This window comes from Schistocerca piceifrons, chromosome X, assembly GCF_021461385.2.
Source record: "Schistocerca piceifrons isolate TAMUIC-IGC-003096 chromosome X, iqSchPice1.1, whole genome shotgun sequence".
NCBI lineage: Eukaryota > Metazoa > Arthropoda > Insecta > Orthoptera > Acrididae > Schistocerca > Schistocerca piceifrons.
Window position 1 is genome coordinate 977,993,342 of NC_060149.1, and position 25,525 is coordinate 978,018,866.

Consider the following 25,525-nt stretch of genomic DNA (forward strand, 5'->3'; position numbering starts at 1 on the left):
AAGTCGGCATTGTGGTTTTTGTATTTATTTTCGATGCAATTTCTGTGTTTCATCGTCAATAAGAAGGTCCAAGGGATACAGTAAACCTGAAGTGAAGCATCGGAATCAATAACTAGTGTCACAGGAATGGTTCAAAACATAGTCAGTAAGAAGAGTCGGACTTTATGTTCTTAAGTTGGCGTTGTGAATTTTGTATTTAATTCCGATGCAATTTCTGTGTTTCATCGTCCATACGAAGGTCCAAGAGATACATTAAACCTGAAGAGGAGCATCGGAATCTATAACTAGTGTCACAGGAATGGTTCGGAACATAGACCGTAGGAAGAGTCAGTTTTCTTGTACTTAAGTCGGCATTGTGCCTTTTGTATTTCATTACGTTGCAATTTCTGTGTTTCATCGTCAATAAGAAGGTCCAAAGGATACAGTAAACCTGGAGTGTAGCAACGGAATCTTTAACTAGTGTCACAGGAATGGTTTAAAACATAGACAGTAAGAAGAGTCAGTCTTCATGTACCTAAGTCGGCATTGTTCCTTTTGTATTTAATTCTGATGCAATTTCTGTGTTTCATCGTCCTTAGGAAGGTTCAAGGGATACAGTAAACCTAAAGTGAAGCATCGGAATCTATAACTAGTGTCACAGGAATGGTTCAAATCATAGTCAGTAAGAAGAGTCAGCCTTCATGTACATAAGTCAGCATTGTGGTTTTTGTATTTAATTCGGATGCAATTTCTTTGTTTCATCGTCAATAAGAAGGTCCAATGGATACAGTAAACCTGAAGTGAAGCATCGGAATCTATAACTTGTGTCACAGGAATGGTTCAAAACATGGTCAGTAAGAAGAGTCAGTCTTCTTGTACTTAAGTCGGCATTGTGCCTTATGTATTTTATTCCGGTGCAATTTCTGTGTTTCATCGTTATGAAGAAGGTCAGAGGGATACAGTAAATCTGAAGTGTAGCATCGGAATCTATCACTAGTGTCACAGGAATGGTTCAAAACATAGTCAGTAAGAAGAGTCAGTCTTCTTGTCCTTAAGTCGGCCTTATGCCTTTTGTATTTAATTCCGATGCAATTTCTGTGTTTCATCGTCAATAACAAGGTCCTAGGGATATAGTAAACCTGGAGTGAAGCATCGGAAACTATAACTAGTGTCACGGGAATGGTTCAAAACATAGACCGTACTTAAGTCGGCATTGTGAATTTTGTATTTAATACCGATGCAATTTCTGTGTTTCATCGTGAATAAGAAGGTCAGAGGGATACAGTAATCCTGAAGTGAAGCATCGGAATCTATAACTAGTGTCACAGGAATGGTTCAAAACATAGTCAGTAAGAAGAGTCAGTCTTGTTGTACTTAAGTCGGCATTGTGCCTTTTCAATTTAATTCCGATGCAATTTCTGTGTTTCGTCGTCAATAAGAAGGTCAGGGGGATACAGTAAACCTGAAGTGAAGCATTGGAATCTATAACTAGTGTCACAGGAATGGTTCAAACATAGTCAGTAAGAAGAGTCAGTCTCTTGCACTTAAGTCGGCATTGTGCCTTTTGTATTTAATTCCAAAGCAATTTCTGTGTTACATCGTCAATAAGAAGGTCCAAGGGATACAGTAAAACTGGAGAGATGCATCGGAATCTATAACTAGTGTCAATGGAATGGTTCAAATCATAGACAGTAAGAAGAGCAGTCTTCTTGTACTTAAGTCGGCATTGTGCCTTTTGTATTTAATTCCGGTGTTATTTCTGTGTTTCATCATCAATACGAAGGTCAGAGGGATACAGTAAACCTGAAGTGAAGCATCGGAATCTATAACTAGTGTCACAGGAATAGTTCAAAACATAGTCAGTAAGAAGAGTCAGTGTTCTTATCCTTAAGTCGGCCATATGCCTTTTGTATTTAATTCCGATGCAATTTCTGTGTTTCATCGTCAATAACAAGGTCCTAGTGGTACAGTAAACCTGGAGTGAAGAATCGGAAACTGTAACTAGTGTCACAGGAATGGTTCAAAACATAGACAGTACTTAAGTCGGCATTGTGCCTTTTGTATTTAATTCCGATGCAGTTTCTGTGTTTCATCGTGAATAAGAAGGTCAGAGAAATTCAGTAAACCTGAAGCGAAGCATCGGAATCTATAACTAGTGTCACAGGAATGGTTCAAGACATAGTCAGTAAGAAGAGTCAGTCTTCTTGTACCTAAGTCGGCATTGTGCCTTTTGCATTTAATTCCGATGCAATATTTGAGTTTCATCGTCAATAAGAAGGTCCAAAGGATACAGTAACCTGAAGTGAAGCATCGGAATCTATAACTAGTGTCACAGGATTGGTTCAAAACATAGACAGTAAGAAGAGTCAGTCTTCTTGTACTTAGGTCGGCATTGTGCCTTTTGTATTTAATTCCGATGCAATTTCTGTGTTTCATCGTCGATAAGAAGGTCCGAGGGATACAGTAATCCTGAAGTGAAGCATTTGAATCTATAACTAGTGTCACAGGAATGGTTCAAACATAGTCAGTAAGAAGCGTCAGTCTGTTGTACTTAAGTCGGCATTGTGCCTTTTTTATTTAATTCCGATTCAATTTCTGTGATTCATCGTCAATAAGAAGGTCAGAGGGATACAGTAAACCTGAAGTGAAGTATCTGAATCTGTAACTAGTGTCACAGGAATGGTTCAAATCATAGACAGTCGGAAGATTCGGTCTTCTTGTACTTAAGTCTTCATTGTGCCTTTCGTATTTAATTCCGATGCAATATCTGTGTATCATCGTCAATAAGATGGTCAGAGGGATACAGTAAACCTGGAGTGAAGCATCGGAATCTATAACTAGTGTCACAGGAATGCTTCAAAGCATAGACAGTAAGAAGAGTCAGTTTTCTTGTTCTTAAGTCGGCATTGTGCCTTTTGTATTTTAATTCCGATGCAATTTCTGTGTTTCATCGTCAATAAGAAGGTCCAAGGGATACAGTAATCTAAAGTGAAGCATCGGAATATATAACTAGTGTCACAGGAATGGTTCAAAACATAGTCAGTAAGAAGAGTCTGTCCTTTTGTCCTTAATTCGGCATTGTGCCTTTTGTATTTAATTCCGATGCAATTTCTGTGTTTCATCGTCAATAATAACGTCCAAGGGATACAGTAAACCTGGAGTGTAGCATAGGAATTTATGACTAGTGTCACAGGAATGGTTCAAAACATAGTCAGTAAGAAGAGTCTGTCCTTTTGTCCTTAATTCGGCATTGTGCCTTTTGTATTTAAATCCGATGCAATTTCTGTGTCTCATCGTCAATAGGAAGGATCAAGGGATACAATAAACCTGAAGTGAAGCATCGGAATTTATAACTAGTGTCACAGGAATGGTTCAAAACATAGTCAGTGAGACGAGTCAGTCTTCATGTACTAGAGTCGGCATTGTGCCTTTTGTATTTAATTCCGATGCAATTTCTGTGTTTCATCGCCAATAAGAAGGTCCAATAGATACAGAATACCTGAAGTGAAGCATCGGAATCTATAACTAGTGTCACAGGAATGGTTCAATACATAGACAGTAAGAAGAGTCAGTCTTGTTGTACTTAAGTCGGCATTGTGCCTTTTGTATTTAATTCCGGTGTTATTTCTGTGTTTCATCATCAATAAGAAGGTCAGAGGGATACAGTAAACCTGAAGTGAAGCATCGGAATCTATAAGTAGTGTCACAGGAATGGTTCAAATCATAGTCAGTAAGAAGAGTCAGTCTTCTTGTCCTTAAGTCGGCCTTATGCCCTTTGTATTTAATCCGATGCAATTTCTGTGTTTCATCGTCAATAAGAAGGTCCAAGGTATGCAGTAAACCTGGAGTGAAGCATCGGAATCTATAACTAGTGTCACAGGAATGGTTCAAAACATAGACAGTAAGAAGAGTCGGTCTTCATGTACGTACTTATGTTGGCGTTGTGCCTTTTGTATTTAACTCCGATGCAATTTCTGTGTTTCATCGTCAATACGAAGATCCAAGAGATACATTAAACCTGAAGAGAAGCATCGGAATCTATAACTAGTGTCACAGGAATGGGTCACAACATAGACAGTAGGAAGAGTCAGTTTTCTTGTACTTAAGTCGGGATTGTGCCTTTTGTATTTAATTACGTTGCAATTTCTGTGTTTCATTGTCAACAAGAAGGTCCAAGGGATACAGTAACCCTGAAGTGAAGCATCGGAATCTATAACTAGTGTCACAGGAATGGTTCAAAACATAGTCAGTAAGAAGAGTCAGTCTTCTTGTACTTAAGTCGGCAGTGTACCTTTTCTACTTAATTCCGATGCAATTTCTGTGTTTCATCGTCAATACGAAGGTCAGAGGGATACAGTAAACCTGAAGTGAAGCATTATAATCTATAACTAGTGTCACAGGAATGGTTCAAACATAGTCAGTAAGAAGAGTCAGTCTCTTGTACTTAAGTCGGCATTGTGCCTTTTGTATCTAATTCCGATGCAATTTCTGTCTTTCATCGTCAATAAGAAGGTCAGAGGGATACAGTAAACCTGAAGTGAAGCATCGGAATCTATAACTAGTGTCACTGGAATGGTTCGACACATAGACAGTAGGAAGATTCAGTCTTCTTGTACTTAAGTCGGCATTGTGCTTTTCGTATTTAATTCCGATGCAATTTCTGTGTTTCATCGTCAATAAGAAGGTCAGAGGGATACAGTAAACCTGGAGTGAAGCATTGGAATCTATAACTAGTGTCACAGGAATGCTTCAAAACATAGACAGTAACAAGAGTCAGTTTTCTTGTTCTTAAGTCGGCATTGTGCTTTTTGTATTTAATTCCGATGCAATTTTTGTGTTTCTTCGTCAATTAGAATGTCCGAGGGATACAGTAAAATTGAAGTGAAGCATCGGAATCTATAACTCGTGTCACAGGAATGGTTCAAAACATAGACAGTAAGAAGGGTCATACTTCTTGTACTTAAGTCGGCATTTTGCCTTTTGTATGTAATTCCGATGCAATTTCCGTGTTTCATCGTCAATAAGAAGGTCCAAGGGATACAGTAATCTAAAGTGAAGCATCGGAATGGATAACTAGTGTCACAGGAATGGTTCAAAACATAGTCAGTAAGAAGAGTCAGTCTTCTTGTACTTAAGTCGGCGTAGTGCCTTTTGTATTTAATTCCGATGCAATTTCTGTGTTTCATCGTCAATAAGAAGGTAAGAGGGATACAGTTAACCTGAAGTGAAGCATCAGAATCTATAAATAGTGTCACAGGAATGGTTCAAAACATAGTCAGGAGAAGAGTCAATCTTCTTGTCCTTAGGTCAGCATTGTGGCTTTTGTATTTAATTCCGATGCAATTTCTGTGTTTCATCGTCAATAAGAAGGTCCAAGGGATTCAGTAAACCTGTAGTGTAGCATCGGAATTTATAACTAGTGTCACAGGAATGGTTCAAAACATAAACAGAAAGAAGAGTCAGTCTTCATCTACCTAAGTCGGCATTGTGCATTTTGTAATTAAATCCGATGCAATTTCTGTGTTTCATCGTCAATAGTAAGGATCAAGGGATACAATATACCTGAAGTGAAGCATCGGAATTTATAACTAGTGTCACAGGAATGGTTCAAAACATGGTCAGTGAGAAGAGTCAGTCTTCATGTACTTAAGTCGGCATTGTGCCTTTTGTATTTCATTCTGATGCAATTTCTGTGTTTCATCGTCAATAAGAAGGTCCAATAGATACAGTATACCTGAAGTGAAGCATCGGAATCTATAACTAGTGTCACAGGAATGGTTCAAAACATAGACAGTACTTAAGTCGGCATTGTGCCTTTTGTATTTATTTTCGATGCAATTTCTGTGTTTCATCGTCAATAAGAAGGTCCAAGGGATACAGTAATCCTGGAGTGTAGCATCGGAATCTTTAACTAGTGTCACAGGAATGGTTTAAAACATAGACAGTAAGAAGAGTCAGTCTTCATTTACCTAAGTCGGCATTGTGCCTTTTGTATTTAATACCGATACAATTTCTGTGTTTCATCGTCCTTAAGAAGGTTCAAGGGATACAGTAAACCTAAAGTGAAGCATCGGAATCTATAACTAGTGTCACAGGAATGGTTCAAAATATAGTCAGTAAGAAGAGTCAGCCTTCATGTACATAAGTCCGCATTGTGGTTTTTGTATTTAATTCGGATGCAATTTCTGTGTTTCATCGTCAATAAGAAGGTCCAATGGATACAGTAAACCTGAAGTGAAGCATCGGAATCTGTAACTTGTGTCACAGGAATGGTTCAAAACATGGTCAGTAAGAAGAGTCAGTCTTCTTGTACTTAAGTCGGCATTGTGCCTTTTCTATTTAATTCCGATGCAATTTCAGTGTTTCATCGTCAATAAGATTGTCCAAGGGATACAGTAAACCTGGAGTGAAGCATCGGAATCTATAACTAGTGTCAATGGAATGGTTCAAAGCATAGACAGTAAGAAGAGTCAGTCTTCTTGTACTTAAGTCGGCATTGTGCCTTATGTATTTTATTCCGGTGCAATTTCTGTGTTTCATCGTCAAGAAGAATGTCAGAGGGATACAGTAAATCTTAAGTGTAGCATCGGAATCTATCACTAGTGTCACACGAATTGTTCAAAACATAGTCAGTAAGAAGAGTCAGTCTTCTTGTCCTTAAGTCGGCCTTATGCCTTTTGTATTTAATTCCGATGCAATTTCTGTGTTTCATCGTCAATAACAAGGTCCTAGGGATACAGTAAACCTGGAGTGAAGCATCGGAAACTATAACTAGTGTCACAGGAATGGTTCAAAACATAGACCGTACTTAAGTCGGCATTGAGCCTTTTGTATTTAATTCCGATGCAATTTCTGTGTTTCATCGTGAATAAGAAGGTCAGAGGGATACAGTAAACCTGAAGTGAAGCATCGGAATCTATAACTAGTGTCACAGGAATGGTTCAAAGCATAGTCAGTAAGAAGAGTCAGTCTTCTTGTACCTAAGTCTGCATTGTGTCTTTTGTATTTAATTCCGATGCAATTTCTGTGTTTCATCGTCAATAAGAAGGTCAGAGGGACACAGTAAACCTGAAGTGAAGCATCGGAATCTATAACTAGTGTCACAGGAATGGTTTAAAACATAGTCAGTAAGAAGAGTCAGTCTTTTTGTACTTAAGTCGGCATTGTGCCTTTTGTATTTAATTCCGATGCAATATCTGAGTTTCATCGTCAATAACAAGGTCCAAGGGATACAGTAAACGTGATGTGAAGCATCGGAATCTATAACTAGTGTCACAGGAATGGATCAAAGCATAGACAGTAAGAATAGTCAGTCTCTAGTACTGTCGGCATTGTGCCTTTTGCATTTAATCCCGATGACATTTCTGTGTTTCATCGTCAATAAGAAGGTCCAAGGGATACACTAAAACTGAAATCAAGCATCGGAAACTATAACTAGTGTCGCAGGAATGGTTCAAAACATAGACATTAAGAAGAGTCAGTGTTCTTGCACTTAAGTCGGCATTGTGCCTTTTCTATTTAATTCCGATGCAATTTCTGTGTTTCATCGTCAATAAGAAGGTCAGTGGGATACAGTAAACCTGAAGTGAAGCATCGGAATCTATAACTAGTGTCACCGGAATGGTTCAAAACATAGTCAGTAAGAAGAGTCAGTCTTCTTGTACTTAAGTCGGCATAGTGCCTTCTGTATTTTATTCCGATGCAATTTCTGTGTTTCATCGTCAATAAGAAGGTCAGAGGGATACAGTAAACCTGAAGCGAAGCATCGTAATCTATAACTAGTGTCACAGGAATGGTTCAAAACATAGTCAGTAAGAAGAGTCAGTCTTTTGGTACTTAAGTCGGCATTGTGCCTTTTGTATTTAATTCCGATGCAATTTCTGAAATTCATCGTCAATAAGAAGGTCCAAGGGATTCAGTAAACCTGAAGTGAAGAAACGGAATCTATAACTAGTGTCACAGGAATGGTTCAAAACATAGTCAGTAAGAAGTTTCAGTCTTCTTGTACTTAAGTCGGCATAGTGCCTTTTGTATTTAATTCCGATGCAATTTCAGTGTTTCATCGTCAATAAGACGGACAGAGGGATACAGTAATCCTGAAGTGAAGCATCGGAATTTTTAACTAGTGTTACAGGAATGGTTCAAAACATAGTCAGTAAGAAGAGTCAGTCATTTTGTACTTAAGTCGTCATTGTGAGTTTTGTATTTAATTCTGATGCAATTTCTGTGTTTCATCGTCAATAAGAAGGACCGAAGGGATACAGTAAACCTGAAGTGAAGCATCGCAATCTATAACTAGTGTCACAGGATTGGTTCAAAACAGCGACGGTAAGAAGAGTTAGTCTTCTTGTACTTAAGTCGGCATTGTGCCTTTTGTATTTAATTCCGATGCCATTTCTGTGTTTCATCGTCAATAAGATGGTCCAATAGATACAGTAATCTAAAGTGAAGCATCGGAATATATAACTAGTGTCACAGGAATGGTTCAAAACATAGTCAGTAAGAAGAGTCAGTCTTCTTGTATTTGAGTCGGCATAGTGCATTTTGTATTTAATTCCGATGCAATTTCTGTGTTTCATCGTCAATAAGAAGGACCGAAGGGATACAGTAAACCTGAAGTGAAGCATCGCAATCTATAACTAGTGTCACAGGATTGGACCAAAACATAGACAGAAAGGAGAGTTAGTCTCCTTGTACTTAGTTCGGCATTGTGCCTTTTGTATTTCATTCCGATGCAATATCTGTGTTTCATCGTCAATTAGAATGTCCAAGGGATACAATAAAATTGAAGTGAAGCATCGGAATCTATAACTAGTGTCACAGGAATGGTTCAAAACATAGACAGTATGAAGAGTCAGTCTTCTTGTACTTAAGTCGGCATTGTGCCTTTTGTATTTAATTCCGATGGAATTCGTGTGTTTCATTGTCAATAAGAAGATCCAATGGATACAGTAAACCTGGAGAGAAGCATTGGAATCTATAACTAGTGTCACAGGAATGGTTCAAAACATAGACAGTACTTAAGCCGGCGTTGTGCCTTTTGCATTTAATTCGGATGCAATTTCTGTGTTTCATCGTCAATAGGAAGGTCCAATGGATACAGTAAACCTGAAGTGAAGCATTGGAATCTATAACTAGTGTCACAGGAATGGTTCAAAACATAGTCAGTAAGAAGAGTCAGTCTTCCTGTACTTAAGTCGGCATTGTGCCCTTTCTATTTAATTCCGATGCAATTTCAGTGTTTCATCGTCAATAAGAAGGTCCAAGGGATACAGTAAACCTGGAGTGAAGCATCGGAATATATAACTAGTGTCAATGCAGCGGTTCAAAACATAGACAGTAAGAAGAGTCAGCCTTCATGTACTTATGTCCGCATTGTGCCTTTTGTATTTAATTCGGATGCAATTTCTGTGTTTCATCGTCACTAGGAAGGACCAATGGATACAGTAAACCTGAAGAGAAGCATCGGAATCTATAGCTAGTGCCACAGGAATGGTTCAAAACATAGTCAGCAAGAAGAGTCAGCTTTCTTCTCCTTAAGTCGGCATTGTGCCTATTGTATTTAATTCAGATGCAATTTTTGTGTTTCATCGTCAATATGAAGGTCAGAGGGATACAGTAAACCTGAAGTGAAGCATTGGAATCTATAACTAGTGTCACAGGAATGGTTCAAAGTATAGACAGTAAGAAGAGTCAGTCTGAAGTACTTATGTCGGCATTGTGCCTTTTGTATTTAATTCCGATGCAATTCCTGTGTTTCATCGTCAATAAGAAGATCAGTGGGATACAGTAAACCTGAAATGAAGCATCGGAATCTATAACTAGTGTCACAGGATTGGTTCAAAACATAGACAGTAAGAAGAGTCAGTCTTCTTGTACTTAAGTCGGCATTGTGCCTATTGTATTTAATTCAGATGCAATTTCTGTGTTTCATCGTCAATACGAAGGTCAGAGGGATACAGTAAACCTGAAGTGAAGCATCGGAATCTATAACTAGTGTAACAGGAATGGTTCAAAACATAGTCAGTAAGAAGAGTCAGTCTTCATGTACTTAAGTCGGCATAGTGCCTTTTGTATTTGATTCCGATGCAATTTCTGTGTTTCATCGTCAATAAGAAGGTCAGAGGGATACAGTGAACCTGAAGTGAAGCATCGGAATGTATAACTAGTGTTACAGGAATGGTTCAAAACATAGTCACTGAGAAGAGACAGCCATTTTGTACTTAAGTCGGCAATGTGCCTTTTGTATTTAATTCTGATGCAATTTCTGTGTTTCATCGTCAATAAGAAGGACCGAGGGGATACAGTAAACCTGAAGTGAAGCATCGCAATCTTTAAATAGTGTCACAGGATTGGTTCAAAACATAGACAGTAAGAAGAATTAGTCTCCTTGTACTTACGTCGGCATTGTGCCTTTCGTATTTAATTCCGATGCAATTTCTGTGTTTCATCGTCAATAAGAAGGTCAGAGGGATACAGAAAACCTGGAGTGAAGCATCGGAATCTATAACTAGTGTCACAGGAATGCTTCAAAACATAGACAGTAATAAGACTCAGTTTTCTTGTACTTAAGACGGCATTATGCCTTTTGTATTTAATTCCGATGCAATTTCTGTGTATCATCGTCAATTAGAATGTCCAAGGGATACAGTAAAATTGAAGTGAAGCATCGGAATCTATAACTCGTGTCACAAGAATGGTTCAAAACATAGACAGTAAGAAGAGTCAGACTTCTTGTACTTAAGACGGCACTGTGAATTTTTATTTAATTGCGATGCAATTTCTGTGTTTCATCGTCAATATGAAGGTCAGAGGGATACAGTAAACCTGAAGTGAAGCATTGGAATCTATAACTAGTGTCACAGGAATGGTTCAAAATATAGACAGTAAGAAGAGTCAGTCTCAAGTACTTATGTCGGCATTGTGCCTTTTGTATTTAATTCCGATGCAATTCCTGTGTTTCATCGTCAATAAGAAGGTCAGAGGAATACAGTAAACTTGAAGTGAAGCATCGGAATCTATAACTAGTGTCACAGGAATGGTTCAAAACATAGTCAGTAAGAAGAGTCAGTCTTCTTGTACTTAAGTCGGCATAGTGCTTTTGTATTTAATTCCGATGCAATTTCAGTGTTTCATCGTCAATAAGAAGGTCAGAGGGATACAGTAAACCTGAAGTGAAGCATCGGAATCTATAACTAGTGTTACAGGAATGGTTCAAAACATAGTCAGAAAGAAGAGTCAGTCATTTTGTACTTAAGTCGGCATTGTGCCTTTTGTATTTAATTCTGAATTAATTTCTGTGTTTCATCGTCAATATGAAGGACCGAAGGGATACAGTAAACCTGAATTGAAGAATCGCAATCTATTACTAGTGTCACAGGATGGTTCAAATCATAGACAGTAAGAAGAGTTAGTCTTCTTGTACTTAAGTCGGCATTGTGCCTTTTGTATTTAATTCCGATGCAATTTCTGTGTTTCATCGTCAATAAGAGGGTCAGAGGGATACAGTAAACCTGAAGTGAAGCATCGGAATCTATAACTAGTGTCACAGGAATGGTTCAAAACATAGACAGTAAGAAGAGTCAGTCTTCTTGTACTTAAGTCGGCATTGTGCCTTTTGTATTTAATTCCGATGCAATTTCTGTGATTCATCGTCAATGAGAAGGTCAGCGGGATACAGTAAACCTGAAGTGAAGCATCGGAATATATAACTAGTGTCACAGGAATGGTTCAATTCATAGACAGTAGGAAGATTCAGTCTTCTTGTACTTAAGTCGGCATTGTGCCTTTCGTATTTAATTTCGATGCAATGTCTGTGTTTCATCGTCAATAATAAGGTCAGAGGGATACAGTAAACTTGGAGTGAAGCATCGGAATCTATAACTAGTGTCACAGGAATGCTTCAAAACATAGACAGTAAGAAGAGTCAGTTTTCTTGTACTTAAGTCGGCATTGTGCTTTTGTATTTAATTCCGATGCAATATCTGTGTTTCAACGTCAATTAGAATGTCCAAGGGATACAATAAAATTGAAGTGAAGCATCGGAATATATAACTCGTGTCACAGGAATGCTTCAAAACATAGACAGTAAGAAGAGTCAGTTTTCTTGTACTTAAGTCGGCATTGTGCCTTTTGTATTTTATTCCGGTGCAATTTCTGTGTTTCATCGTCAATAAGAAGGTCCAAGTCATACAGTAAACCTGGAGTGAAGCATCGGAATATATAACTAGTGTCAATGGAGTAGTTCAAAACATAGACAGTAAGAAGAGTCAGTCTTCTTGTACTTAAGTCGGCATTGTGCCTTTTGTATTTTATTCCGGTGTAATTTCTGTGTTTCATCGTCAAGAAGAAGGTCAAAGGGATACAGTAAACCTGAAGTGAAGAATCGGAATCTGTAACTAGTGTCACAGGAATGGTTCAAAACATAGTCAGTAAGAAGAGTCAGACATCTTGTACTTAAGTCGGCATTGTGCCTTTTCTATTTAATTGCCATGTAATTTCTGTGTTTCATCGTCAATAAGAAGGTTCAAGGGATAGAGTAAACTTGAAGTGAAGCATCGGAATCTATAACTAGTGTCACTGGAAGGGTTCAAAGCATAGTCAGTAAGAAGAGTCAGCCTTCTTGTACTTAAGTCCGCATTGTGCATTTTGTATTTAATTCGGATGCAATTTCTGTGTTTCATCGTCACTAGGAAGGTCCAATGGATACAGTAAACCTGAAGAGAAGCATCGGAATCTATAACTAGTGTCACAGGAATGGTTCAAAACATAGTCAGTAAGAAGAGTCAGCCTTCTTGTCCTTAAGTCGGCCTTATGCCTTTTGTATTTAATTCCGATGCAATTTTTGGGTTTCATCGTCAATAAGAAGGTCAGAGGGATACAGTAAACCTGAAGTGAAGAAACGGAATCTGTAACTAGTGTCACAGGAATGGTTCAAAACATAGTCAGTAAGAAGAGTCAGTCTTCTTGTACCTAACTCGGCATTGTGCCTTTTCTATTTAATTCCGATGCAATTTCTGTGTTTCATCGTCAATAAGAAGATCAGTGGGATACAGTAAACCTGAAGTGAAGCATTGGAATCTATAACTAGTGTCACAGGAATGGTTCAAACATAGTCAGTAAGAAGAGTCAGCCTCTTGTACTTAAGTCGGTGTTGTGCCATTTGTATTTAATTCCGATGCAATTTCTGTGTTTCATCGTCAATAAGAAGGTCCAAGGGATACAGTAAAACTGTAGTCAAGCATCGGATTCTATAACTAGTGTCACAGGAATGGTTCAAAACATAGACAGTAAGAAGAGTCAGTCTTGTTGTACTTATGTTCGCATTGTTCCTTTTCTATTTAATCCCGATGCAATTTCTGTGTTTCATCCTCAATAAGAAGGTGAGAGGGATACAGTAAACCTGAAGTGAAGCATCGGAATCTATAACTAGTGTCACAGGATTGGTCAAAACATAGTCAGTAAGAAGAGTCAGTCTTCTTGTACCTAAGTCTGCATTGTGCCTTTTGTATTTAATTCCGATGCAATTTCTGTGTTTCGTCGTCAGTAAGAAGGTCAGAGGGATACAGTAAACCTTAAGGGAAGCATCGGAATCTATAACTAGTGTCACAGGAATGGTTCAAAACATAGTCAGTAAGAAGAGTCAGTCTTTTTGTACTTAACTCGCCATTGTGCCTTTTGTATTTAATTCCGATGCAATATCTTAGTTTCATCGTCAATAAGAAGGTCCAAGTGATACAGTAAACCTGAAGTGAAGCATCGGAATCTATAACTAGTGTCACAGGATTGGTTCAAACATAGACAGTAAGAAGAGTCAGTCTTCTTGTACTTAAGTCGGCATTGTGCCTTTTGTATTTAATTCCGATGCAATGTCTGTGTTTCATCGTCAATAAGAAGGTCCAAGGGATACAGTAAACCTGAAGTGAAGCATCGGAATCTATAACTAGTGTCACAGGAATGGTTCAAAACATAGACGGTAAGAAGAGTCAGTCTCTAGTACTTATGTCGGCATTGTGCCTTTCGTATTTAATTCCGATGCAATTTCAGTGTTTCATCGTCAATAAGAAGGTCCGAGGGATACAGTAAACTTGAAGTGAGGCATCGGAATCTATAACTAGTGTAACAGGAATGGTTCAAAACATAGTCAGTAAGAAGAGTCAGTCTTCATGTACTTAAGTCGTCATAGTGCCTTTTGTATTTAATTCCGATGCAATTTCTGTGTTTCATCGTCAATAAGAAGGTCAGAGGGATACAGTTAACCTGGAGTGAAGCATCGGAATCTATAACTAGTGTTCCAGGATTGGTTCAAAACATAGTCAGTGAGAAGAGACAGTCATTTTGTACTTAAGTCGGCATTGTGCCTTTTGTATTTAATTCTGATGCAATTTCTGTGTTTCATCGTCAATAAGAAGGACCGAAGGGATACAGTAAAGCTGAAGTGAAGCATCGCAATCTTTAACTAGTGTCACAGGATTGCTTCAAAACATAGACAGTAAGAAGAGTTAGTCTTCTTGTACTTAAGTTGGCATTGTTCCTTTTGTATTTAATTCCGATGCCATTTCTGTGTATCATCGTCAATAAGAAGGTCAGCTGGATACAGTAAACCTGAAGTGAAGCATCGGAACCTATAACTAGTGTCACAGGAATGGTTCAAAACATAGACAGTAAGAAGAGTCAGTCCTCTTGTACTTAAGTCGGCATTGTGCCTTTTGTGTTTAATTCCAATTCATTTTATGTGTTTCTTAGTCAATAAGAAGGTCAGAAAGATACAGTAAACCTGAAGTGAAGCATCGGAATCTATAACTAGTGTCACAGGAATGGTTCAAAACATAGTCAGTAGGAAGATTCAGTCTTCTTGTACATAAGTCGGCATTGTGCCTTTCGTATTTAATTCCGATGCAATTTCTGTGTTTCATCGACAATAAGAAGGTCAGAGGGATACAGTAAACCAGGAATGAAGAATCGGAATCTATAACTAGTGTAATCGAATGGTTCAAAACATAGACAGTAAGAAGAGTCGCTCTGCTTGTACTTACGTCGGCATTGTGCTTATGTATTTAATTCCGGTCCATCTCTGTGTTTCATCATCAATAAGAATGTCAGAGGGATCCAGTAAACATGAAGTGAAGCATCGGAATATATAACTAGTGTCACAGGAATGGTTCAAAACATAGTCAGTAAGAAGAGTCAGTCTTCTTGTCATTAAGTCGGCCTTATGCCTTTTGTATTTAATTAGGACGCAATTTCTGTGTTTCATCGTCAATAAGAAGGTCCAATGGATACAGTAAACCTGGAGTGAAGCGTCCGAATCTATAACTAGTGTCACAGGAATGGTTTAAAACATAGACAGTACATAAGTCGGCATTATGCCTTTTGTATTTAATTCCGATGCAATTTCTGTGTTTCATCGTCAATAAGAAGTTCCAAGGGATACAGTAAACCTGAAGTGAAGCATCGGAATCTATAACTTGTGTCACAGGAATGGTTCCAAACATAGTCAGTAAGAAGGGTCGGGCTTCATGTACTTAAGTCGGCGTTGTGCCTTTTGTATTTAATTCCGATGCAATTTCTGTGTTTCATCGTCAATACGATGGTCCAAGAGATACATTACACCTGAAGAGAAGCATCGGAATCTATAACTAGTGTCACAGGAATGGTTCACAACATAGACAGTTGGAAGAGTCAGTCTTCTTGTACTTAAGTCGGCATTGTGCCTCTTGTATTTAATTACGTTGCAATTTCTGTGTTTTATCGTCAACAAGAAATTCCAAGGGATACAGTAAAACTGGAGTGTGGCATCGGAATCTATAATTAGTGTCACAGGAATGGTTCAAAACATAGACAGTAAGAAGAGTCAGTCTTCATGTACCAAAGTCGTCATTGTGCCTTTTATATTTAATTCCGATGCAATTTCTGTATTTCATCGTCAATTGGAAGGTCCAATGGATACAGTAAACCTGAAGTGAAGAATCGGAATCTATAACTTGAGTCACAGGAATGGTTCAAAATATAGTCAGTAATAAGAGTCAGTCTTCTTCTATTTAAGTCGGCATTGTGGCTTTTCTATTTAATTCCGATGCAATTTCAGTGTTTCGTCGTCAATAAGAATGTCCAAGGGATACAGTAAACCTGGAGTGAAGAATCGGAATCTATAACTAGTGTCAATGGAATGGTTCAAATCATAGACAGCAAGAAGAGTCAGTCTTCTTGTACTTATGTCGGCATTGTGCCTTTTGTATTTTATTCATGTGCAATTTCTGTGTTTCATCGTCAAGAAGAAGGTCAGAGAGATACAATAAAAACCTGAAGTGAAGCATCGTAATGTATAACTAGTGTCACAGGAATGGTTCAAAACATAGTCAGTAAGATGAGTCAGTCTTCTTGTCCTTAAGTCGGCCTTATGCCTTTTGTACTTAAATCCGGTTGCAATTTCTGTGATTCATCGTCAATAAGAAGGTCCTAGGGATACAGTAAACCTGGAGTGAAGCATCGGAAACTATAACTAGTGTCACAGGAATGGTTCAAAACATAGACAGTACTTAAGTCGGAATTGTGCCCTTTGTATATAATTCAGTTGCAATTTCTGTGTTTCATCGTCAATAAGAATGTCAGAGGGATACAGTAAACCTGAAGTAAAGCATCGGAATCTACAACTAGTGTCACAGGAATGGTTCAAAACATAGTCAGTAAGAAGAGTCAGTCCTCTTGTACTTAAGTCGGCATTGTGCCTTTTCTTTTTAATTCCGATGCAATTTCTGTGTTTCATCGTCAATAAGAAGGTCAGAGGGATACAGTAAACCTGAAGTGAAGCATTGGAATCTATAACTAGTGTCACAGGAATGGTTCAAACATAGTCAGTAAGAAGAGTCAGTCTCTTGTACTTAAGTCGGCATTGTGCCTTTTGTATTTAATTCCGATGCAGTTTCTGTGTTTCATCGTCAATAAGAAGGTCCAAGGGATACAGTAAAACTGAAGTCAAGCATCGGATTCTATAACTAGTGTCACAGGAATGGTACAAAACATAGACAGTAAGAAGAGTCAGTCTTCTTGTACCTAAGTCTGCATTGTGCCTTTTGTATTTAATTCCGATGCAATTTCTGTGTTTCATCGTCAATAAGAAGGTCAGAGGGATACAGTAAACCTGAAGTGAAGCATCGGAATCCATAACTAGTGTCACAGGAATGGTTCAAAACATAGTCGGTAAGAAGAGTCAGACTTTTTGTACTTAAGTCGGCATTGTGCCTTTTGTATTTAATTCCGATGCAATATCTGAGTTTCATCGTCAATAAAAAGGTCCAAGGGATACTGTAAACCTGAAGTGAAGCATCGGATTCTATAACTAGTGTCACAGGAATGGTACAAAACATAGACAGTAAGAAGAGTCAGTGTTCTTGCACTTAAGTCGGCATTGTGCCTATTGTACTTAATTCCGATGCAATTTCTGTGTTTCATCGGCAATAAGATGGACCAAGGGATACAGTAAATCTGAAGTCAAGCATCGGAATCTATAACTAGTGTCGCAGGAATGGTTCAAAACATAGTCAGTAAGAAGAGTTAGTGTTCTTGTACTTAAGTCGGCATTGTGCCTTTTCTATTTAATTCCGAAGCAATTTCTGTGTTTCATCGTCAATAAGAAAGTCAGAGGGATACAGTAAACCTGAAGTGAAGCATCGGAATCTATAACTAGTGTCCCAGGAATGGTTCAAAATATAGTCAGTAAGAAGAGCCAGTCTCTAGTACTTATGTCGGCATTGTGCATTTTGTATTTAATTCCGATGCAATTTCTGTGTTTCATCGTCAATAAGAAGGTCCAAGGGATACATTAAAACTGAAGTCAAGCATCGGAATCTATAACTAGTGTCGCAGGAATGGTTCAAAACATAGACAGTAAGAAGAGTCAGTGTTCTTGCACTTAAGTCGGCATTGTGCCTTTTGTATTTAATTCTGATGCAATTCCTGTGTTTCATCGTCAATAAGAAGGACCGAAGGGATACAGTAAACCTGAAGTGAAGCATGGGAATCTATAACTAGTGTCACAGGAATGGTTCAAAACATACACAGTAGGAATATTCAGTCTTCTTGTACTTGAGTCGGCATTGTGCCTTTCGTATGTAATTCCGATGCAATTTCTGTGTTTCATCGTCAATAAGAAGGTCAGAGGGATACAGTAAACCTGGAGTGAAGCATCGGGATCTATAACTAGTGTCACAGGAATGCTTCAAAGCATAGCCAGTAAGAAGATTCAGTTTTCTTGTACTTAAGTCGGCACAGTGCCTTTTGTATTTAATTCCGATGCAATTTCTGTTTTTCATCGTCAATTAGAATGTCCAAGGGATACAGTAAAATTGAAGTGAAGCATCGGAATCTATAACTCGTGTCACAGGAATGGTTCAAAACATAGTCAGTAAGAAGAGTCAGACTTCTTGTACTTAAGTCGGCATTGTGCCTTTTGTATTTAATTCCGATGCAATATCTGTGTTTCATCGTCAATAAGAAAGTCCAAGGGATACAGTAATCTAAAGTGAAGCATCGGAATATATAACTAGTGTCACAGGAATGGTTCAAAGCATAGTCTGTAAGAAGAGACAGTCTGCTTGTCCTTAAGTCGGCATTGTGCCTTTTGTATTTAATTCCGATGCAATATCTGTGTTTCTTCGTCAATACGAAGGTCCAAGGGATACAGTAAACCTGAATTGAAGCATCGTAATCTATAACTAGTGTCACAGGAATGGTTCAAAACATAGTCAGTAAGGAGAGTCATTCTTCTTGTACTTAAGTCGGCATTGTGCATTTTCTATTTAATTCCTATGCAATTTCTGTGTTTCATCGTCAATACGAAGGTCCAAGGGATACAGTAAACCTGGAGTGAAGCATCGGAATCTATAACTAGTGTCAATGGAATGGTTCAAAACATAGACAGTAAGAAGAGTCAATCTTCTTGTACTTAAGTCGGCATTGTGCCTTTTGTATTTAATGTCGATGAAATTTCTGAGTTTCATCGTAAATAAGAAGGTCAGTGGGATACAGTAAACCTGAAGTGAAGCATCGGAATCTATAACTAGTGTCACAGGAATGGTTCAAAACATAGTCAGTAAGAAGAGTCAGTCTTCTTGTCCTTAAGTCGGCATTGTGCCTTTTGTATTTAATTCCGATGGAATTCGTGTGTTTCATTGTCAATAAGAAGATCCAATGGATACAGTAAACCTGGAGTGAAGCATTGGAATCTATAACTAGTGTCACAGGAATGGTTCAAACATAGACAGTACTTAAGCCGGCGTTGTGCCTTTTGCATTTAATTCGGATGCAATTTCTGTGTTTCATCGTCAATAGGAAGGTCCAATGGATACAGTAAACCTGAAGTGAAGCATTGGAATCTATAACTAGTGTCACAGGAATGGTTCAAAACATAGTCAGTAAGAAGAGTCAGTCTTCCTGTACTTAAGTCGGCATTGTGCCCTTTCTATTTAATTCCGATGCAATTTCAGTGTTTCATCGTCAATAAGAAGGTCCAAGGGATACAGTAAACCTGGAGTGAAGCATCGGAATATATAACTAGTGTCAATGCAGCGGTTCAAAACATAGACAGTAAGAAGAGTCAGCCTTCATGTACTTAAGTCCGCATTGTGCCTTTTGTATTTAATTCGGATGCAATTTCTGTGTTTCATCGTCACTAGGAAGGTCCAATGGATACAGTAAACCTGAAGAGAAGCATCGGAATCTATAGCTAGTGCCACAGGAATGGTTCAAAACATAGTCAGTAAGAAGAGTCAGCCTTCTTGTCCTTAAGTCGGCATTGTGCCTATTGTATTTAATTCAGATGCAATTTTTGTGTTTCATCGTCAATATGAATGTCAGAGGGATACAGTAAACCTGAAGTGAAGCATTGGAATCTATAACTAGTGTCACAGGAATGGTTCAAAGTATAGACAGTAAGAAGAGTCAGTCTCAAGTACTTATGTCGGCATTGTGCATTTTGTATTTAATTCCGATGCAATTCCTGTGTTTCATCGTCAATAAGAAGATCAGTGGGATACAGTAAACCTGAAGTGAAGCATTGGAATCTATAACTAGTGTCACAGGAATGGTTCAAAACATAGACAGTAAGAAGAGTCAGTCTTGTTGTACTTAAGTTCGCATTGTTCCTTTTCTATATAATCCCGATGCAATTTCTGTGTTTCATCCTCAATAAGAAGGTGAGAGGGATACAGTAAACCTGAAGTGAAGCATCGGAATCTATAACTAGTGTCACAGGATTGGTCAAAACATAGTCAGTAAGAAGAGTCAGTCTTCTTGTACCTAAGTCTGCATTGTGCCTTTTGTATTTAATTCCGATGCAATTTCTGTGTTTCGTCGACAGTAAGAAGGTCAGAGGAATTCAGTAAACCTGAAGGGAAGCATCGGAATCTATAACTAGTGTCACAGGAATGGTTCAAAACATAGTCAGTAAGAAGAGTCAGTCTGTTTGTACTTAACTCGGCATTGTGCCTTTTGTATTTAATTCCGATGAAATATCTTAGTCTCATCGTCAATAAGAAGGTCCAAGGGAAACAGTAAACCTGAAGTGAAGCATCGGAATCTATAACTAGTGTCACAGGATTGGTTCAAAACATAGACAGTAAGAAGAGTCAGTCTTCTTGTACTTAAGTCGGCATTGTGCCTATTGTATTTAATTCAGATGCAATTTCTGTGTTTCATCGTCAATACGAAGGTCAGAGGGATACAGTAAACCTGAAGTGAAGCATCGGAATCTATAACTAGTGTAACAGGAATGGTTCAAAACATAGTCAGTAAGAAGAGTCAGTCTTCATGTACTTAAGTCGGCATAGTGCCTTTTGTATTTGATTCCGATGCAATTTCTGTGTTTCATCGTCAATAAGAAGGTCAGAGGGATACAGTGAACCTGAAGTGAAGCATCGGAATCTATAACTAGTGTTACAGGAATGGTTCAAAACATAGTCAGTGAGAAGAGACAGTCATTTTGTACTTAAGTCGGCAATGTGCCTTTTGTATTTAATTCTGATGCAATTTCTGTGTTTCATCGTCAATAAGAAGGACCGAGGGGATACAGTAAACCTGAAGTGAAGCATCGCAATCTTTAAATAGTGTCACAGCATTGGTTCAAAACATAGACAGTAAGAAGAATTAGTCTCCTTGTACTTACGTCGGCATTGTGCCTTTCGTATTTAATTCCGATGCAATTTCTGTGTTTCATCGTCAATAAGAAGGTCAGAGGGATACAGAAAACCTGGAGTGAAGCATCGGAATCTATAACTAGTGTCACAGGAATGCTTCAAAACATAGACAGTAATAAGACTCAGTTTTCTTGTACTTAAGTCGGCATTATGCCTTTTGTATTTAATTCCGATGCAATTTCTGTGTTTCATCGTCAATTAGAATGTCCAAGGGATACAGTAAAATTGAAGTGAAGCATCGGAATCTATAACTCGTGTCACAAGAATGGTTCAAAACATAGACAGTAAGAAGAGTCAGACTTCTTGTACTTAAGACGGCATTGTGCCTTTTTATTTAATTCCGATGCAATTTCTGTGTTTCATCGTCAATATGAAGGTCAGAGGGATACAGTAAACCTGAAGTGAAGCATTGGAATCTATAACTAGTGTCACAGGAATGGTTCAAAATATAGACAGTAAGAAGAGTCAGTCTCAAGTACTTATGTCGGCATTGTGCCTTTTGTATTTAATTCCGATGCAATTCCTGTGTTTCATCGTCAATAAGAAGGTCAGAGGGATACAGTAAACTTGAAGTGAAGCATCGGAATCTATAACTAGTGTCACAGGAATGGTTCAAAACATAGTCAGTAAGAAGAGTCAGTCATTTTGTACTTAAGTCGGCATTGTGCCTTTTGTATTTGATTCTGAATTAATTTCTGTGTTTTATCGTCAATATGAAGGACCGAAGGGATACAGTAAACCTGAATTGAAGAATCGCAATCTATTACTAGTGTCACAGGATGGTTCAAATCATAGACAGTAAGAAGAGTTAGTCTTCTTGTACTTAAGTCGGCATTGTGCCTTTTGTATTTAATTCCGATGCAATTTCTGTGTTTCATCGTCAATAAGAAGGTCAGAGGGATACAGTAAACCTGAAGTGAAGCATCGGAATCTATAACTAGTGTCACAGGAATGGTTCAAAACATAGACAGTAAGAAGAGTCAGTCTTCTTGTACTTAAGTCGGCATTGTGCCTTTTGTATTTAATTCCGATGCAATTTCTGTGGTTCATCGTCAATGAGAAGGTCAGCGGGATACAGTAAACCTGAAGTGAAGCATCGGAATCTATAACTAGTGTCACAGGAATGGTTCAATTCATAGACAGTAGGAAGATTCAGTCTTCTTGTACTTAAGTCGGCATTGTGCCTTTCGTATTTAATTTCGATGCAATGTCTGTGTTTCATCGTCAATAATAAGGTCAGAGGGATACAGTAAACTTGGAGTGAAGCATCGGAATCTATAACTAGTGTCACAGGAATGCTTCAAAACATAGACAGTAAGAAGAGTCAGTTTTCTTGTACTTAAGTCGGCATTGTGCTTTTGTATTTAATTCCGATGGAATATCTGTGTTTCATCGTCAATTACAATGTCCAAGGGATACAATAAAATTGAAGTGAAGAATCGGAATCTATAACTCGTGTCACAGGAATGCTTCAAAACATAGACAGTAAGAAGAGTCAGTTTTCTTGTACTTAAGTCGGCATTGTGCCTTTTGTATTTTATTCCGGTGCAATTTCTGTGTTTCATCGTCAATAAGAAGGTCCAAGTGATACAGTAAACCTGGAGTGAAACATCGGAATATATAACTAGTGTCAATGGAGTGGTTCAAAACATAGACAGTAAGAAGAGTCAGTCTTCTTGTACTTAAGTCGGCATTGTGCCTTTTGTATTTTATTCCGGTGCAATTTCTGTGTTTCATCGTCAAGAAGAAGGTCAAAGGGATACAGTAAACCTGAAGTGAAGAATCGGAATCTGTAACTAGTGTCACAGGAATGGTTCAAAACATAGTCAGTAAGAAGAGTCAGACATCTTGTACTTAAGTCGGCATTGTGCCTTTTCTATTTAATTCCCATGTAATTTCTGTGTTTCATCGTCAATAAGAAGGTTCAAGGGATAGAGTAAACCTGAAGTGAAGCATCGGAATCTATAACTAGTGTCACTGGAAGGGTTCAAAGCATAGTCAGTAAGAAGAGTCAGCCTTCTTGTACTTACGTCCGCATTGTGCATTTTCTATTTAATTCGGATGCAATTTCTGTGTTTCATCGTCACTAGGAAGGTCCAATGGATACAGTAAACCTGAAGAGAAGCATCGGAATCTATAACTAGTGTCACAGGAATGGTTCAAAACATAGTCAGTAAGAAGAGTCAGCCTTCTTGTCCTTAAGTCGGCCTTATGCCTTTTGTATTTAATTCCGATGCAATTTTTGGGTTTCATCGTCAATAAGAAGGTCAGAGGGATACAGTAAACCTGAAGTGAAGAAACGGAATCTGTAACTAGTGTCACAGGAATGGTTCAAAACATAGTCAGTAAGAAGAGTCAGTCTTCTTGTACCTAAGTCGGCATTGTGCCTTTTCTATTTAATTCCGATGCAATTTCTGTGTTTCATCGTCAATAAGAAGATCAGTGGGATACAGTAAACCTGAAGTGAAGCATTGGAATCTATAGCTAGTGTCACAGGAATGGTTCAAACATAGTCAGTAAGAAGAGTCAGCCTCTTGTACTTAAGTCGGTGTTGTGCCATTTGTATTTAATTCCGATGCAATTTCTGTGTTTCATCGTCAATAAGAAGGTCCAAGGGATACAGTAAAACTGTAGTCAAGCATCGGATTCTATAACTAGTGTCACAGGAATGGTTCAAAACATAGACAGTAAGAAGAGTCAGTCTTGTTGTAGTTATGTTCGCATTGTTCCTTTTCTATTTAATCCCGATGCAATTTCTGTGTTTCATCCTCAATAAGAAGGTCAGAGGGATACAGTAAACCTGAAGTGAAGCATCGGAATCTATAACTAGTGTCACAGGATTGGTCAAAACATAGTCAGTAAGAAGAGTCAGTCTTCTTGTACCTAAGTCTGCATTGTGCCTTTTGTATTTAATTCCGATGCAATTTCTGTGTTTCGTCGTCAGTAAGAAGGTCAGAGGGATACAGTAAACCTTAAGGGAAGCATCGGAATCTATAACTAGTGTCACAGGAATGGTTCAAAACATAGTCAGTAAGAAGAGTCAGTCTTTTTGTACTTAACTCGGCATTGTGCCTTTTGTATTTAATTCCGATGCAATATCTTAGTTTCATCGTCAATAAGAAGGTCCAAGTGATACAGTAAACCTGAAGTGAAGCATCGGAATCTATAACTAGTGTCACAGGATTGGTTCAAACAGAGACAGTAAGAAGAGTCAGTCTTCTTGTACTTAAGTCGGCATTGTGCCTTTTGTATTTAATTCCGATGCAATGTCTGTGTTTCATCGTCAATAAGAAGGTCCAAGGGATACAGTAAACCTGAAGTGAAGCATCGGAATCTATTACTAGTGTCACAGGAATGGTTCAAAACATAGACAGTAAGAAGAGTTAGTCTCTAGTACTTATGTCGGCATTGTGCCTTTCGTATTTAATTCCGATGCAATTTCAGTGTTTCATCGTCAATAAGAAGGTCCGAGGGATACAGTAAACTTGAAGTGAGGCATCGGAATCTATAACTAGTGTAACAGGAATGGTTCAAAACATAGTCAGTAAGAAGGGTCAGTCTTCATGTACTTAAGTCGTCATAGTGCCTTTTGTATTTAATTCCGATGCAATTTCTGTGTTTCATCGTCAATAAGAAGGTCAGAGGGATACAGTTAACCTGAAGTGAAGCATCGGAATCTATAACTAGTGTTCCAGGATTGGTTCAAAACATAGTCAGTGAGAAGAGACAGTCATTTTGTACTTAAGTCGGCATTGTGCCTTTTGTATTTAATTCTGATGCAATTTCTGTGTTTCATCGTCAATAAGAAGGACCGAAGGGATACTGTAAAGCTGAAGTGAAGCATCGCAATCTTTAACTAGTGTCACAGGATTGCTTCAAAACATAGACAGTAAGAAGAGTTAGTCTTCTTGTACTTAAGTTGGCATTGTTCCTTTTGTATTTAATTCCGATGCCATTTCTGTGTATCATCGTCAATAAGAAGGTCAGCTGGATACAGTAAACCTGAAGTGAAGCATCGGAACCTATAACTAGTGTCACAGGAATGGTTCAAAACATAGACAGTAAGAAGAGTCAGTCCTCTTGTACTTAAGTCGGCATTGTGCCTTTTGTGTTTAATTCCAATTTATTTTCTGTGTTTCTTAGTCAATAAGAAGGTCAGAAAGATACAGTAAACCTGAAGTGAAGCATCGGAATCTATAACTAGTGTCACAGGAATGGTTCAAAACATAGTCAGTAGGAAGATTCAGTCTTCTTGTACATAAGTCGGCATTGTGCCTTTCGTATTTAATTCCGATGCAATTTCTGTGTTTCATCGACAATAAGAAGGTCAGAGGGATACAGTAAACCTGGAATGA